At 41.2% G+C, this 17,730-nt stretch overlaps 1 long non-coding RNA gene and 1 pseudogene across 2 annotated transcripts; one reads left to right on the forward strand and one right to left on the reverse strand.

Annotated features, from left to right (window-relative positions):
- Nucleotides 1–2,654: 2,654 nt before the first annotated feature.
- On the reverse strand, nucleotides 2,655–6,382 carry LOC144650789 (uncharacterized). The gene is made up of 2 exons (XR_013570199.1): nucleotides 6,292–6,382; nucleotides 2,655–3,248 (listed from the first exon to the last, which is right to left on the reverse strand). It is a non-coding gene; the product is annotated as an uncharacterized LOC144650789 (long non-coding RNA).
- A 180-nt stretch (nucleotides 6,383–6,562) lies between these two features.
- Nucleotides 6,563–17,648, forward strand: LOC144650731 (uncharacterized; annotated as a pseudogene). The gene is made up of 4 exons (XR_013570178.1): nucleotides 6,563–6,818; nucleotides 6,935–7,003; nucleotides 10,427–10,478; nucleotides 10,935–17,648. The product of XR_013570178.1 is annotated as an uncharacterized LOC144650731 (transcript).
- The last annotated feature ends 82 nt before the right edge of the window (nucleotides 17,649–17,730 follow it).

A 17,730-nucleotide genomic window follows, 5' to 3' on the forward strand; every position in this document is an offset into this window, starting at 1 on the left:
GAGGCCTTAGTAAATTTCCCCGTTAACGAAGAATAAAAATCAGAACATGTACATAACGTACTTATGAAGAGAATAAGATGGCATCTTGACATCTTGTGAAAGACTTTTAACTATTTTGTCATTACAGATTAATTTTTATTAAGATGTTTTTATATGATATTGCTATGATATAAGAAGTCACTGCTGCAGTGATTTAGCCACACATCGCTTAATAGAAGTGACTCGCCACAGACTACGTAGCTTACTTCGTTGCTATTGTGTGGGATAAGGTTAAATGCCACGCATGTAAGTCGATGATATAACATCAATGTACGTTTTTAAAGTTATTACCTATGTATAAATGTTCCAGACCGCGGAAAAGAAATGGCATGACATAAATTTCTGTTTTTAAAAAAATCTAATTTCTGAATGTTTGTTAAACGCGGAGATCTTTAGGATCACTGGTGCTACATAAAGTGGATATTAAACTGCAATACTGTACCAACATTGCAAGACATTTTGGAATCTGAAGGGTTGAAAGCAGAGAAAAACAGAATTTCCGGCCAGGATGACTTTCAAAGGAAATAACATGCCTACCACCATAAACATTCTGCAGCAATTCCAGGGCGAAACCGCAAACCGCAAGGGGTAACAAAAAAGAAACGTGGCATTAATATTTGATTTACTGATTTAACGCATCATGTTTCTACCTCTTCTTCCTAAACGTCATCATCCGGAGTTATTGACAGGGGATTTCCTGCCTCGTCCCCAGGCGCCGATCGGCTAAGGCGTAAAAACGGATAGCGTAAGGGTAGATGGTTAAACAAGCAAAAAAGCTGACTTTAGCCAGCCCTCCAGCCGGCCTGCAATTCAACAACTAACCCAGGGCTCCCTAGGGTTGTTAGGTCATGATTCGGGCTACCTGCCCCCAGGGTCGGTGACGGAGCCCCCCTCAATTTTTCGGACCGTGATTGCTTCAAGCAAGGATCGCGGAGTCCATGTTTTGTCAAATCGAGTCAGACATACAATGTATGCTGGGTGTAAGAAATACTGAAGTGGAGTGTAAACAAACACGTGTGCAATTAAACGTGAAGAACAGTAACAGGCCCTGTGGTGGTGCATGGAAAAAATACAACAGCAGTATTTGGACTAATATGGCTATGGGCAAAGACCCATAGCTGTCTTTATTAGGAATTCACATTCTCTTGCAACAAATGATATATACATATTCTGGCTCAGTAAAGGTACTGAAAACACCACAAGCATGTGGGTACAAGCACATATGCTGCCCCACCCCAGGCAAGAGCAGTTCCACCCCCAATGTTATTGACGCCAACTTGACACATAACATAACACAGTAATATTCCAGTTATAAGCCATCCCCCATCCCCCCACGGTTAGGCCCATCTATCGTTTTTTATTCCACTTAAAGCTCCCCTCCAAATATAAGCCCCCTTCCCCTCGTTAATAAGGCCATTCGTATAACCTTTATGAATTTGTATAAGCCCGGGGCTAGTAACTATGCAAACAGAACTACTAGGTCAGCATTGTGAGACTATGGCACATTGTATAGCAATGACTGTTACAAAAGAATGCAGCGGGACAGTCGCCCATGCAAACTGTACTCCCACGCACTGTGATTACATAATGACAAGTTAAAAGGCTAGTGTAGAATTATCTCAGAACTAAAGCACGAAGGCCTAGCCGAACAGCCGCCCATGCGAAATGCCCCCCCCTCCCACCTCACCCACCCCCGGGTAAATCTGACAACACAATTGTTAAATGATTTATAAAAGACTTTTGCCTTAATGACATTAACCAACACCTCATTGTCTGTGAGAAACAAAATTTAGCTATTACTCATTTCATTGCCTCCACAGGGACAAAATTCTAAAATAGCTATGTTGTTGCCAGAAAAGCCACTAGGGTTTAACCAAGTTTAAGGGTTAAACCAAGACAGAATGAAAAGCAAATGACCACTATTGACAGGTGTTGGCAATGGGGGGGGGGGGGGGCTGCTTAGCTAGCATTTATTGTGTTCTTACTAGATCCACAAAGGTTAAGGCCTGAATTCTTATTGAAGGCACAAAAGTTACAGTTGAGGGGACCACTGTATCCTGGGGGGGGGGGGGGGTGGGGCTACTTGAAAAGGTTTGATACGGGGAGGCTTCGCCCCGAGGTCCAACCACTTACCAACCACTTAGGGGGAGCGGGGATGGCGCAGTGGTGTGAGCACTCGCCTCCCACCAATGTGGCCCGGGTTCGATTCCCGGACCCGGCGTCATATGTGGATTGAGTTTGTTGTTGGTTCTCGTCCTCGCTCCGAGGGTTTTTCTCCGGGTTCTCCGGTTTTCCTCCCTCCGCAAAAATCAACACTACTAAATTCCAATTCGATCTTTACAGTCCTACGTCTTATACATGAGCCTATGGCTCGGACACTGAGGGTAACCTCGTCCCGCATATGGACTTTAAAATTGTATTTACATTTACATTTTCTTTACATTTACCCTTTTATATACCATTTTGACAGAAAAGATACCCCTTTCGTATGTTTTTTTATTGAAAACAGATACCCTTTTCACATACCTAAATGACATGACATATACCTAAAACAGGAAGTCTTATTCTCATTTTTATGTTGCGTTTAATAAATTACATGTAAAATGATACAGCCATAAGGTGCGTCTGTTCGAAATATTTTTATTAAAGACCCCTTTAGATACCTAAATGACAGATTTCCCTACCCTTTCACATACCTAAACTTGTGAAATTCCTACCCTTTTATATACCTGAAGCGTTAAAAAGATACCCCTTTCAGGCGGAGCCTCCCCGTATAGGCCATTATAGAGAGTGCCCCCCCGGGGTACTGTATGAGGACCCTCACATTTACAACAAGCATGTTTAAAGGCATGACCAGCGCAATGCTCCAAAAAAAACGTTTTTTTTTTAAGTAAAACTGCCAATTATGGCCCCTTATGTCTAAATTTTAAATGGTGCCCCATACTTCATTAGACCAGGGACTCCTGGGGATACCTGCTTTGTCACCTCAGCTGTTACTTTGGACATTAAACCATCAATCAGTCCAGGTGGCAAGATTAGAGGAGAAGATTCTGTCCCTTCACTAGCTGCCGTCCCTGAGGATGTGCCTGCAGACTCCTCCGGTGAAGGTTGAGGCCACTGTCACTGCGGCTACACCTCAAGAGCCTGGGACAGAGGATGTTTCTGGCACTGAGACCATCTTGGGGGCATCCTTATTTGAGCAGTAATGGCTGATGACAAAACAAAATAAATTTTTGGAGCAAGAAGGCATTAAGAATAAGAAAAATAAAAATAAAAACGAAACCAACAAGTGCTTACTAACAAAATAAATTACATAAGCAACAAGGACTCTGTGTCAAAATAATTAAAAAAACACTTTGTAAGTGCAACAAGGGCCTAAAATAATTTAAGCTGCAACTTTGGGCTTAATAGTTATTTAAACAACAGGGGATCCATAACAAAATAAACAAATGAACAAAAAGGGCTCATCAATAATAACAAATTTAAAACATGAGCAACAAAGGGTTCGAAAAGGATCTGAGCAACAGAGGCTCACTAACAAAATAAACAAATGAGCAAAAAGGGCTCATCAATAATAACAAATTTAAAACATGAGCAACAAAGGGTTCGAAAAGGATCTGAGCAACAGAGGCTCACTAACAAAATAAACAAATGAGCAAAAAGGGCTCATCAATAATAACAAATTTAAAACATGAGCAACAAAGAGTTCGAAAAGGATTTGAGCAACAGAGGCTCACTAACAAATAAAACAAATGAGCAAAAAGGGCTCATCAATAATAACAAATTTAAAACATGAGCAACAAAGGGTTCGAAAAGGATTTGAGCAACAGAGGCTCACTAACAAATAAAACAAATGAGCAAAAAGGGCTCATCAATAATAACAAATTTAAAACATGAGCAACAAAGGGTTCGAAAAGGATTTGAGCAACAGAGGCTCACTAACAAAATAAACAAATGAGCAAAAAGGGCTCATCAATAATAACAAATTTAAAACATGAGCAACAAACGGTTCGAAAAGGATCTGAGCAACAGAGGCTCACTAACAAATAAAACAAATGAGCAAAAAGGGCTCATCAATAATAACAAATTTAAAACATGAGCAACAAAGGGTTCGAAAAGGATCTGAGCAACAGAGGTTCACTAACAAATAAAACAAATGAGCAACAAAGGCTCATGCTAAAAAAAAAATTGATTCGCTAACACGCTACTTATGCTGTTTGCTCGCTGATTGCTTAGAAATTGGAAATAAATAGAGACATGAGACTCGCGGTCATTTTACTGCCTAGGCGTGGCGTGGAATTTTCGCCGCGGTATTTAATTGTGATAAACAAGTCTATCACTCACGCAAAATAAATCAAAGGAGCATCTATAATAATATAATAAAAACCTGAGCAACAAATTTAATAGGCTCGATTAGCAGCCACTGTTCGTCGAATGAGCCCAGGCTCCTCCCCTCCTCCTCCACGCTCCTTCTTGGGGGAGAACAAAGACCGGATTGGAGAGAGCAGCGGAAATCGAGCTTAGAGCAACAAGGGTTCAATAAGGATTTGAGCAACGGGGGCTCAATAACAAAATAAAATGAGCCTGGGGCAGGGGCAAACTTGTCAGACAAACAGTATAAAGTCCTATAATTATGCCTGGGGGGGTACTCCCTATTATGGCCTATACGGGGAGGCTCTGCCCAAAAAGGGTACCTTTTTCAGGCTTCAGGTATATAAAAGGGTAGGCATTTTACAAGTTTAGGTATACGAAAGGGTATGGAAATCTGTCATTTAGGCTTTTCAAAGGGTCTTTAATTAAAATATTTTAAAAAGTATACAAAAGGGTTTCAATTTCTGTCAAAATGGTATATAAAAGGGTTAGGAGTAAGAGCTCGGGGTGGAGCCTCCCCGTACAAAACTTTTTTGGGTACCCCCCCCCCCCCCGGGTAATTATGTGCCTCGATTCCAACAAAAAGTTATAACAAATAATATTAAAATAAAAAATGAGCAACAAGGGCTCACCAGTAATAACAAAATATCAACATAAGCAACAAGGGCACAAGATAAGTCCCATGTGCGCCTCTTAACATAAATTTTGCTTTTGAGGAACATCTAAATAAAATTGACACTTAATGGGACTCAATTAAAATCAAATACACAACTACACTGTATGAGCTTGCTCCAATAATAACAGAATACAAAGATAACAAAATAAATCCTCATGGGAAGATTTTTTAGAGAATTGTAGACCAAAAAAGCAAACATAATTAGGGAGTAAAATAATTTAAATATTGTAAGATCACAGGCGGCCCAGGCGTTATATGCGATCAGTGTCACAGATAATATGGCCGATTGGGTAACTCTGGTTTAGCCGTTTGAGACAATGTATGAGAAAGCTTTGAAAATTGCTCTTAATACTGCATTTGTAAAAGAGCTGAAATAAAAATGGCTTCTTGTATTTCTTGCATTATTTTGACTCTTCTGTGTTCTAGGGTGGGTTTTAATTAAGCAATTTTCACGAGTAGCTCGCTTAAGCGGAGGAACACAGAGAAGTCAAAATAATGCAAGACAACGAAATGTAAACCAATTTTATTTTTTGATTATTTTCCACATGTAGTATTTAGAGAAATGTTCGAAGCATTCTCATACATGGTCTTTATACGGCTGAAAACGTAACGCAATCGCCAACATCCATATGTCACGTTGATCGACCACAACGCCTGGGCGGCCAGTGGTGAGATCTTGAAAGTTTAAAATGACGGGAAGAAGTACAGCTTGCGGAGAGCCTTTAATGTGGCGCCTCGAAAACAACGATACAAACCGGAATAACATCTCCGTCCCAACCACTGGCCTGTTAACAGACAAATCGTTCGCGACCGATCGAGGTCTCCTGCGAACGCATCAAGCGAACCCGGACGTATTTCTGGCTCTCGCTTGTCTCTGCTTGTCCCAGCTCGGGCTACGACCGAACCGTACGTTCGCCGATATACCTGTGAACATGAGCATGCTGGAAAGCCCAAATGTACCGTTCGCTCGAAATAAGTACGGTGGAAGGTGAAACAGCCATTTAAATTTTTCAACAAACAAAGAATGAAGTCAAGCGAAGTACGTGAAAGCGAAAACAATGCGCAGACGATATATCAACAACGAACCGGCGGAACAATCGAGGGATTACAATCTTCACGCACTAATGCAAGAACTCACAGACGATGGCTGCCCGAACTAAACTCCCACCTGAAGACAGAAAGGACTTACAAATATTTGAACTTACCTCTGAAAACAAAACCCGTCTTGATCCTCGGCAGACGCAACAGTCACATTCAGGGTTAGAGGGGGGATAATCGTATTGACATTATTCAGAGAAAAGACATAAAAGTTCTATTTGCGGACAAAAATTTTATTTTTATCTTGATACTAATTTTATCTTCCAATCACATTTTTTCTCATATTATGCTATTTTAATCTTCCAATCATATTTGTAACTTGCAGTGCTATATTTATCTCTCAGTGAATGGACATTTTCCAATGCTATTTTTATCTTCCAATCACATTTCATCTTCTAATGCTATATTTATCTTCCAATCATTGAACGTTGCGATCATACAAAAGAAGCATCAATCACGTGGCTGTTGGAAAAAGAAATGGAGGATGGTCTGAAGAGAGTGTTGAAGTCGCGCCTGATGTGAGCGACTCCTGCGATCTGTCGATAAATAATGCTGCCTGATCAGTCGATAAATTCTGATGCTGCTTGATCAGTCGATAAATCCTGATGCCAAGCGATCGATCAAAGCGCATAAAGTGAGCTTCACAGTTTTATTGTTAGTGCTGTGCTGTTGTAAAAACGCCATTGTTTATATACATTACATGAACGAGAATTACATGTAACAGATGCTTTTTTTTACTTTATTTTACAGCCTAACGTTTGTTGTACAGTATCTGTATTCGGAAGCCACTCCAAGAAGAATAGTTTGAACAAATACAAGGTAAGTTTATGGCGTCTTTTTTACGGTTATCATTTTTTGGCAGTCGCCGCTGTCTCTCAACATGCAAATTTTAGCATGCAAATATTAGTAAAAATAAACAAACACGAGATATAAAGCACTTTTTAAAAATCCACTTTTCGAAAAAACGTGAATATTTTCCAAACGCGAAGGTAAGTTCAAATTATCCAAGGTTTAAAGATTCAACGAAATCGGCTGGGAAGAAATTGCTGCACAATTGACTGTTGAATTTTCGCTTCAAAATATTATTGCTTATGATTTCGCAAGAACGCTAAAGGACGTTCGCTTGAAAATCTTCGAACATTGATTTTTCTAAAAAATTTTAGCACTGTGAGATTATTATTGTTTACTCATGTCAGAAATGTAAAAAGAAAATGGGGGTCACCGAATACGTTGCGGAGATAAGATGTCAAAAAGACCACCTTAAAAAATCGGCCTTGAATACGGCTTCAGCGCCTGAAATGCATTTTCTCTGCCAAATATATTGGCCGCGGCCGCACTTAGAGAGTTGACTGGGTTAATTTTTTAGAAACCCGGTTAAAAATTTCCACAAAACTTAACTCGGTTAAAGTATGGTTACCATAACGACATAACTAACTCGGTTAAATATTTTTAGCGGCCGCATTGCGATCAGACCAGACTGAAGTGATGTCATGATTGAAAACAAGCAAAAACGGCCGGCTTTCATGAGAATTCTATTACTTGCTCAGTTCTTCTCCTGCTTTTAAGATTTATTGCAATACATTCTCGGCTTACACCGTTCTATTTCTTCCGAATGCGTTCTACGCAAATTTCAAACCCAGCTGTTTCGAATATGTTGATCTTCAGCAGTCGTTCTAAGGCTCATTGCCATATCGAAATCGCCTTCAAGACCTTCAAGTGCACGTTTTTCCAAGGAATCGGCGATGCGCAGAAGAGATCATTAGAAACCATGAGAGCCCTGTCTGAGCCAAATAATCCGCATTTGTCTGGTGGTTCTAGAGTTTTCTAATGGCAAGGGAAATTATAGAATTAAGCCATGAATTGTGTCCGAACGCCATGTTTGCGTGTGATGGAAAAGAATACCTTCTCTTACATGGAGATGATTGACAATATTACAATATTATAATATTGGAATCCTGGCACACAGCAATTACGAACCATGCTGACAATAATGCGAACAATTACCAAGACAATATATTCTGAACCATACATTTATAATAGCATTTTTACTCGCACGCAAGCATTACGCCTAAGCCATATTTTATACTGTCATAAAACAGGACGGGCTTTGAGAACACGAGGGAAATGTAGAATGCATGAGCCGCAGGCGAATGTTTTCTACATTTCTCGAGTTCTCAATTGCCTGGATTGTTTTATACTCTGTTGTTATACACCCGCAGTTTCCATTGCTTTAAATACCCGGGGGGGAGAGTACTCCGGCTTGTAAATGACGGGGATGATCGAAGGATTTTTTTGGGTTTGAAATTTTCGATTGCGGATATTTTTGGGTTGGAACATTTGGCAAGTATTTTTTTGGGTGACTTGATTTAAATAGGGTATTTTTGGGTATTAAAAACAAACTAAAGTGCCTTGGCGCGGCCTTGGCGTTTTTATGGTATGATGAATAAACAAACTCGAATGTTCATTTTTTTATGGGTTTCTTTGTGTTATATTATTGCCCCTCCTGGCGATTTAGGGGTAATTTGACAAGGGATTTTTTGGGAGGGTATTTTTGGTCCTTAGTTTTGCCTCCAGTCGATCATCCCCGTCATTTACAAGCCGGAGTACCCCCCCCCCCCCCCCGCTAATTTGTTCGTTCGTTTGTTGAATTTGTTGATCCTTTGGATGTATAACAAAGCAATTAATGTCTGGTCCAGAGGGAAACGACCAGACATTAAGTGTATAATAAAACATAGGTTTTTAGCCAATCAGAGCGCGCGCAGACTCCTATCTATATTATAAAGTCAGAGAAACAGGCTTAAACCGACTTGTTAATTAGTCCTTAGAACCAATCATTGTAAAGTATTTCATTTTAAACATTTTTATTTGTAACGATACTTTTACGTTTCTCACATTTTTCTTTCCGCCCAGCTCCCAAAGAAGGCTTGTATTGCAAACCGAAATAATTATAGGGCAAAAAAATCAATACATTTTATTTTTGACCGCTTACGCCGTGAGGATCAGTTTGCCGTCTATGTTTTCCGTTTTAACTAATTTACTGATCCAGGTCTTCAAGAGATACGGCACCACTCATGGGTTTGTCGCTGTGATATTACAGATTTTTGTTATATTTGTTGAAAACCCAGCGAGCAGAGTCCTTTTGGAAAAACGTAAATAACGGAAGCTGATAACGACGTGTGTTAAAAACTGTTATTAACTTGAGAATTGAGAAAATTTGGCACAAGTAAGACAAGTGTCATGATAGGAATAAGACCCCTCCCGGGAACAAACTCAGAAAATACCCGTCAGAACAACAATAACCAAAGACTCAATTTACAAGGGTTTATATGGGAATGAAACAATTTTGTTTTACGTGTATATTCGGACGTTTTATGAATGAAATTGACTTATACTCTCGCTGTGTCGTGTTCTTTCTTCATGTGTTTGTCGCTCCTCGAGCCAATTTAAAGTGATTCTTGATGAGTTATTGCTTTGCGAGAATTTTGAACACGTGTACTTTATTAATTATTCCCAAGGCTGGAAACTATAATTGACTGCATCTCACTCGAAGCTAAATATCTTTCCTCAAATTGGTGAAATCGCTGCAGAATTCCCACCACCGTATAATCTCCGGAAATTTCTCTTTCCTGTCTCTCGGGTTTTGAGTGCTGTACTAAAGGGTAGACAAAACCTTCAAAGTGCGATTTTGATTTTGATAACTTCTTAAAAGAATGTTCTATGTACTAATAATTTTTTAAAATAAATTTTGCAATATTGTGAAACATATTTGATACTACAATTTGGGCGAATAAAAAGTGTACGAAAACTTCTCCCAAGCAACCTGGTAATTACAAATTTCTTCAGTTGTTTCAAAACGTACCATTTTATTATACATGTGCTTCTCGCTGGACTCGAACAAGAAACTTTTAAGCAGCTAAGAATATTTCTACTCCCCCTGGATTGGATGCTAGTCCATCGCAGGGTACCCCCCAGTATTATTTCCCGGGTACCCATTTATACACCTGGGCGGAGAGAGGCACTATGAGAGTAAAGTGTCTTGCTCAAGAACACAACACAGTGACCCCGGCCAGGGCTCGAACCCGGAACGTTCGCTCCGGAGTCCGGCGCGCTAACCATTAGGCCACTGCGCCTCCCACCATTTGCTAACAAATCTTGAACATATTATAGCATTGCAGAACGGTTTCGGCGGTATGTATGCGTAGCTGTTGCCATCTGGTAAAACACTTTCTCTTTGGTTTCTAGGACTGTTCATAGTGGAGATTCATCATCTAAAGAAAGAATATGCCTGACCAAGGTACAACACATTCGTTAAGGTGTAACATCTCACGTTAACGCTCCAGTCTTTGCAAAAACCACTGCCTGCGAGGAATGATGACGCTTTCCCTCAGTTTTTTAACTCAGTGAAGATCTCAACCAAACCAATCATTATGTTAATTGAAGAAAAATGGCAACTTGTTAAATACATCATCTTTGAAATTGGGAATGCATACCTAAGTTCCATTGAAAGCCACCACAGTATCCGCTAAGTATTCGCTTGCCTGCGGACTCCCAAAACAGACATAAAATGTGTTAATACGTGTAAACGTAAGAGGAGAGATATCTCAATTGTCTTGACCCCACTGTCATGTCCGTTAACCGTGCATAGCCTTATTAAACCGCTTTACGCTTAACTCCATTGGTTACTATTTTGCAAGATTTAGAAGGTTTTTTCAAATCGCTTTCTAATAATCACAAACTCAACAAATTGCAGGCGATGTCATACCAGATGAGACTCCAGATGAAGTTGTGGTCCATTTTTCCAGCTCTTCAGGTACGGTTTGTACTCTTCAACTGGAAGACGATAAAGTGTTATATTGGCAAATCCCAGAGACTCTTTTAATTGATGTCCTAACCGAGATCGTGGACACAATCTTCGATAGGGACACAGATAGATTCATTGAACTCTTCGATCCGTTTTCTTCATTATGGGAGGAGTTAAGAAGGTGGAACAAAAGACGTGTCAAATGGTTTGAACGCGAAGAGACCAGCTCGAAGGTGCGCGAAACGTGTACACACGAAACGAGTATTGGTGACTTCATTTTCCTTTTCCCATCACAGGGAGACATCAAGAGTGTCGACGTTAGAATCAACAATGAAATAGACCCCTCTGGAGAGATGCGAAGAATAATTAATCAGCTTATAGTATCCATCAACCTTACTGCTGACGCAGAGTCAGATGGCAATGAGGAAACTGAAGAAGGTCTCGATGCTTTTGTGGATGACAAATACTTGTCAGACGAAGAAGAAGAGATTGACGAAGAAGTACAAGCGAATCCTGAAAAGCCTTGTTATTATCCCTCGCAAATAGAGATGGCAGCTATCCTAAAGAAACGAATTGACACCATTATGTTCCATTACCACAACATTACGAACCTGAGCGACGTTTTCAATGATGTTGAGTTTGTAGTGTACACGGCCCGGTACAGGATGCTCAGCGATCAGACAGACAAGAGGATACGCCATCCCGACGCTGGTGTATTATCGAAAGAAGAACTCGAATCGCACGATGACTCCGATGGAAAGAAGCATATGTTTATGTATGTTCGTAGCCATGAAACGGATGATCACTTTGAGAAGCTTAAACGAGGTGTTCGGGAAAGGCCTAACACTCTTTTCGTCGTCATTGCAGACGAATGTCACTGGGGAATCACGAAGGATAAAGAAGAAAAATCTTCTGCTCATAATCTTTTCATCAATGAATGGTGCAAAGGCGACTCTCCACAAAATGTGTTCGTAGTTCAAATCTCTGCGACACCTTTCAATCTTCTCACACAGAGCTCTCATCTTCCTGTGGTCCCATGTATCCTCCTTAAAGAAAAAGTTTCCGCCACCCAAAGAGACTACGAAGAAGGTGATCTTGTGGTGCTAGAAAGAGAGCCTAACCTAGAAGAACATGTTCGTAAGAACTCGAAGGAAGTAGAACTTCACGTTGTCCACTGGTCAGAGGTTGAACTGAAGAATTTTGAAGGCGGGATGCGGATGAAGCTGAAATCAACTTTAAACTTGCCAGATGCCCGATACCAATACCTCCGCGTTTCGTCTTTAGACGGCAAGCTGGGTGTTACATCTAACGAAAGCGAAGCAACTGAATTCATTGTTCAAGGCAGTCGTGGTATTGTGATTCTCAAAGTGATGGCAACAAACGGACAAGAACTAGCGATGCCTTTGACGATAACTACAGACCAACAAAGAAATCTGATAGCCAAAGTTGATTCTCCAAAGCCAACGTTATTTGAAGTTAAGTTGGATTTTGGCGTTGGAATTGTCGCGTTTTCTTCCTGCGAAAACCCAGATCATTACATTGCCGTTGATCAACATGGATATGTCACTTTGCAAGCCACCAAAGTTGAAAGAAAGTGTGGTGTCTGCATCATGAAACCAAAGCATGACATCGCTAAGGTGGCCGTCGAGTTCTACATGGATCAGTCTGGGCCAGTGGAAGTCGGCACGGTCGGGCAACAGTATATGAGTTTAAACTACTACCTGAGCACTATAAACTACTCCGACCGTAGCGAACAAAAGATCAGAGAGGACGAATTTTTTCAAGAAGTTGTTGCCCAGGCGAAGAGACAAGAGAAAATACCTATACAAACTGATAAAGCCAAAAGCGATAAGGATTCTTCTTCATTTCCACCCGATGCCTTGCTATGTGCGGAGTACTGTTACCACATCCTCCATGCTAGCGCTTATGACAGTGAAGACAAAATACGCCAAGCATTCAATCCTGATTCGGATTCTCCTGCTGCTAATTTCGAAAGAACTCTCAAATTCTTTACCAGGGAACTCACCAAAGAAGCAACCACCTCGAAAAAGTATATCCACCCCAAAGCTTTTGAATTGGTGCGAACAGTACTCTGCAAAAAGGTGAAAACCTCTTTCAAAGAAAGCTTGAAAGGAGTAGCAAGATGCCAAAAAAGAGAGGCATCGATGAAGGAATTGCAAGAGCTCAAAGAGGTGCTGGCTACTTCATTTGTTGCCTGTCTGATGTATCTTTCTTAGCTTGAATTTCGTAAACTCAAGGAAGACACGCACCCAATCAGCATCGTGGAAGATCTCGAACAACAGCTACAAGAAAATGGTTGCCAGGCTATGATCAAAACATGGAACCATGTTATTCAAGAATTCGAAACTTCTTCCTTGACCAAAAATCTCATCCAAAGTGGCAAAGGGGAACAAGGTAAAATGAAAATTGTACGAGCAAAGAGCATGGAAACCGCTGATCAATTTTTCTTCACCCTACGTCTGGCACGAGCAGTGTCATCTCTTGATGATTGCTTCGAAGTCATCAAAGACTACGGTGGAATTCAGATTGAGAAGCAACTGATGAAATCGTCAAGTCCCTTCTTCCGAAAGCTTCAACCAGATAACTGCAATGAAGTCTTTGATTGCTCTTGCCCCGGGTTAGAGCTACAAGCTGGCCGGAAAAAGTGCGTACGTTGTCAGCATGTGCATAAAGCAATAACACAGTATGAAGACCTGGAAAATCTGGCCTGTGTGCTCATTCTAGTTGAGAAAGGTCGCATGGGGGACACATTTCCCCAAAGCTTTGATTGCCTTGACCTTCGACTGAGTTACGAGGAAAAGGAAAGAAAAGGAACAAGAAAGGAAAACTCTTCATTGTATCTTTCAACAGTCATTCAGGAGCTCGGAAGAATGTGCCGTTATTCAAAGTCTTCTGCTTATGAATTACCTTATGCACTGGTTGGGCGAGTGCTCTTCAGAACGCTTCAAACGTCATTGAAAACATCTCCTTCAATAAGTGCGATATCTTGCAATAAAGTGGATCGGTACATGACAAAAAGCAGTAAAAAAGAAGATGAGACAAAGACAAAGAGCAGTAGAAGAAAAGACGATGCGTGCTCCTCACTACGTTGGCTAGACTATGAAGCTCACAAGGATAGCTATGATTATCAAAACGAACAGATGCACTGCAACAGAATCCTTCTGCAAGCCGAACCACAGATTGGAAAGAAGGGGACGTATCTTTGCCTTATAAGAGACCTGCGACTGGACATTCTTGGAAAGGACAAGGTTCCTCACTCCTCGGCACCCGCATTTGATGAAGGCAGGTTTTACTGCGACAAAGAGTGCCATTGGTCCGAAGAACTCGTTGTCACCAACTTAGAAGAGGGGTAAAACTGGAAATTTCCCTATTGGAAGACGATCCAGAATTCTCCGAGCCTGAACGAAAAACCAGTGGCACCGGGAAAGTACTCGATTGGAGGCTGCTTCTACACTCATGACATGGAGGAAAGTCCTTACATACTTATGAACTCAGAACAACAAGAGACGACCAAGTCCGGGCATCAGTATCAGATGCGAGAATGTGTAGATGGCGTACGGGCTTGGCACTGGTATCATTTCGAAACATGCGCCGAATGTGGAAGACTTCTCCAAGGCAAAGAGCCAGTTCTGGAAACCTTCGAGGTTAACATCGATGGTACACTAGTCAGTGTTAAATGTTCTATCCCAGACAGCCGTCAGTCATTTGGGTATCTGCAAGAACAGCTAAAGAAGAAAAGATCAACAGGGGAGACTATAAGAGAGTTGAATTTTCCCACTTCGCCATACTGGATATTTCATGCTTCACACAGACATGATCCTCGCAAGTGCACCTTGAATTACCACCACGTGATGCAAGAGAACGGACTCGTCCACAGTTACGTACAAATTGCTGTTGTTCGCAGTGAAAAATTCGAGGCTTACAGATCAACTTGGGGAAAGGTGCTTGCCATTGTTCAATTGCCAGATGAGTTGCCTAACTGTGACCTTAAACCAAGCGAAGGAGGAGTGGGTTATGCCAGGCTGTTTATTCAGAAGATCGCATTTGCTCTTAATCAAGAATACATCTTTATGATCGATGACAATGTGGTCATGATGTCGGAAGCAGTATTCAGCACTGGTGACCCATCTGCAACTGAAGGAAGGGTTGTAAGGGACGAAAATGGTGTGATGCAAATGCAGCGCTGCTCTTTCTTTAAGCCGCTGAGTCATCTTCAGAAAATAGCACAAGGAAAGGAAAAACCAGGAATTGATGAAAGCAGCTATGAGCCCCATCCTTTCAGACACGAGTTCGAATCTCAAGAGGTTCCACTGTATAGCTACACCGGTCCCGCAAAGTTGTTCGGAAACAAGCAGCATGAGAGCTACGGAATATTGGGTCTTATGAGAAGTATTCCAGTGGCAGTAAATCCATTTTCAAAGACCCAAGTGTACGCTGCTATTTTGCTGAATGTCAAGAGCACAGTGGAAAAGGGCGTCTTCTATCGTCCATGGCCTTGCTGGGAAGACCTACGCTTCAATGACGACTGCGATAAAGCTGGTCTCTGGGTTGTAAAGTGCAATCGTTACAGTTTCCTCAAAGCTCAATACAAAGATTGGATCAACAACCTAGCTCTCCCAAAAATGTTTGAATGGAAAGACGAGAGTATTCTTGAGGAAAGACCACTTTCAAGCGAGCTGCCCAAAGATTTGGAAGAGGGAATAATTCTGGAGCACCTTCGCAACTTTGTGAACATCCAGGGTCCTGAGAAGTGTTTCAAGGGATGCATCGGGTATGAGGCACAAAGGGAAATCGAAGACACAGTCTCTCCTGCGAGAATTGTTCAGCAAGTGGAGGCAAATGAGGAACCTGAGGAAGCTTTTGTCAGTGAAATTCCAGTGCGCATTCTTTCCTACTGTGTTGCACAGCGGAATATGTTTGACAATATTAAGTCTCTGAATTCAAGTTTTTGTAACACTAAAGAAAGGATTGTTTTTCTCACGAGTGCCAAGGAGGCAATCAAAAGGTGGCCTCAAATGACGAAAGCTACCATACCAACCGAGAACGGAATTTGTTTAACCGACGAGATGGTAAGCAGAAATGCCGAATTTGCAATTTATAGTGCTGCTGATCCAAGGAGGCATCGTTTGAGATACATTCTGATCAAGGCATCTTTCCCAGAAGAGTATAAGAATGATCAAGAAGAAATTGTTACTACAAGGGTGGAAAACAGTCCTTTGCAGTCCGGAAATGAGCCAAACGTGGAAGAAGGTACCTTGTCGCATCACGCACAATCAATCAGTAACGCAAAGAAATGCGTGAAGAGATCCTTTCAAGAATCTCTCGATAACATGGAAATCAAGCGACGAAAAACGGAAGACAAATGCAGTCAACGACTCGAAGGCTCATTACCAGGGACAAGTGACGATGTGATCATATTACAAGAGAGAAGCTGTCAGAAAAGTTCGCATGACGATACTAAACTACTTGAAAATTCACGAGTAGAAAGACAGGAACCTGAGGTCGTGGCAGATGAATTCAAACAAAAGAATAAAGAATTGGGCTACACTAAAATCACTTCTTTGGATTCTTTTGATGAAGACGAAAAGTTGAATTTAGAGAAAATGGATCTTTCTGATTCTAATGAAGAAGAATATGATGAAGTTGACAATGGTTGCAATGTTAGCATCGTAAGCGAAGATCATGTGAGCTCGGAAAGAGAGCAAGATGCGCGAAATGAAAATCCTGGCTATACTGAAGGAATCAACGATGACGCAAAAGGTATCATCAAAAGAAAGAAACCAGCGGTCGCCGCGGGTGGATTCGAACACAAGAATAAAGCAATCGACTACACTAAAATAGTTCCCATGGATTTGGTAGATGAAGACGAAGAGATTGTATCCGAGAAAATGGATTCTTCTGTTTCTGATGAGGAAGAATTCGAGGAGCCTGACAATGGCTGCGATGTTAGCATTCTGAGCGAAGATCAAGGGACGCCAGCAAGAAAACGAAATGCAAGAAATCCTGGATATATGGAAGGGACCAACGACGTCACAAAGAGTATCGTCGATCTTCGGAGGGAATATAGGAATCTGCCGGGGAGCAGTAAAAACGACAACAAAGAAGCCGTAAGACCCTCAAACTATGACAGAGAATACCATGCCTCGTCAATCCATTCTCTAAACAAAGGAAATGACAGTATTCAATCGGAAGGATGTAGAAATCAGGAAACGTCGCAAGAGGACTACGACCTGCTGGGAATTGATAAAGGGAAAAGAAAGGAGATGGAGTCCGCTGGAGTCAAAATGCAAAACAACAGCGACGAGAGCTTGATCAATACCATGAAAAAGTATGGTGCCACATCTGAACTACCTCAGGAAGAAGGGACGTTAACAAATTTGACAAGCAACGTAAGCAATCCAGCCAGTAAACTACAGAGTACGCTTTGCTCGGAAGACAAAGAAGGACAGTCTGAGGATGTTTTTATTAACAAAGACTCTCTAGATGTAATATCCGATGAAGAGATGGTATCCATAGCGACAACCACCCAGAATGAAATTGTCAGGGAAGCTGACAAGGAAGGAAACGATAGCGAAGAAGAACCTGGTAGGAAAAAGCGTTCGACAAACTCAACAAAGAAAAATAGATAAATAGATAGATAGATCCCAATGATCCTGCATATATGGAAGGAACCAACGATGTCACAGCCAAGATCGTGAAACTCTGGAGAAGATACAAAAAAAAT

The sequence above is a fragment of the Oculina patagonica genome, chromosome 4, assembly GCF_052425735.1.
Source record: "Oculina patagonica isolate OP01 chromosome 4, crgOcupat, whole genome shotgun sequence".
Lineage (NCBI taxonomy): Eukaryota > Metazoa > Cnidaria > Anthozoa > Scleractinia > Oculinidae > Oculina > Oculina patagonica.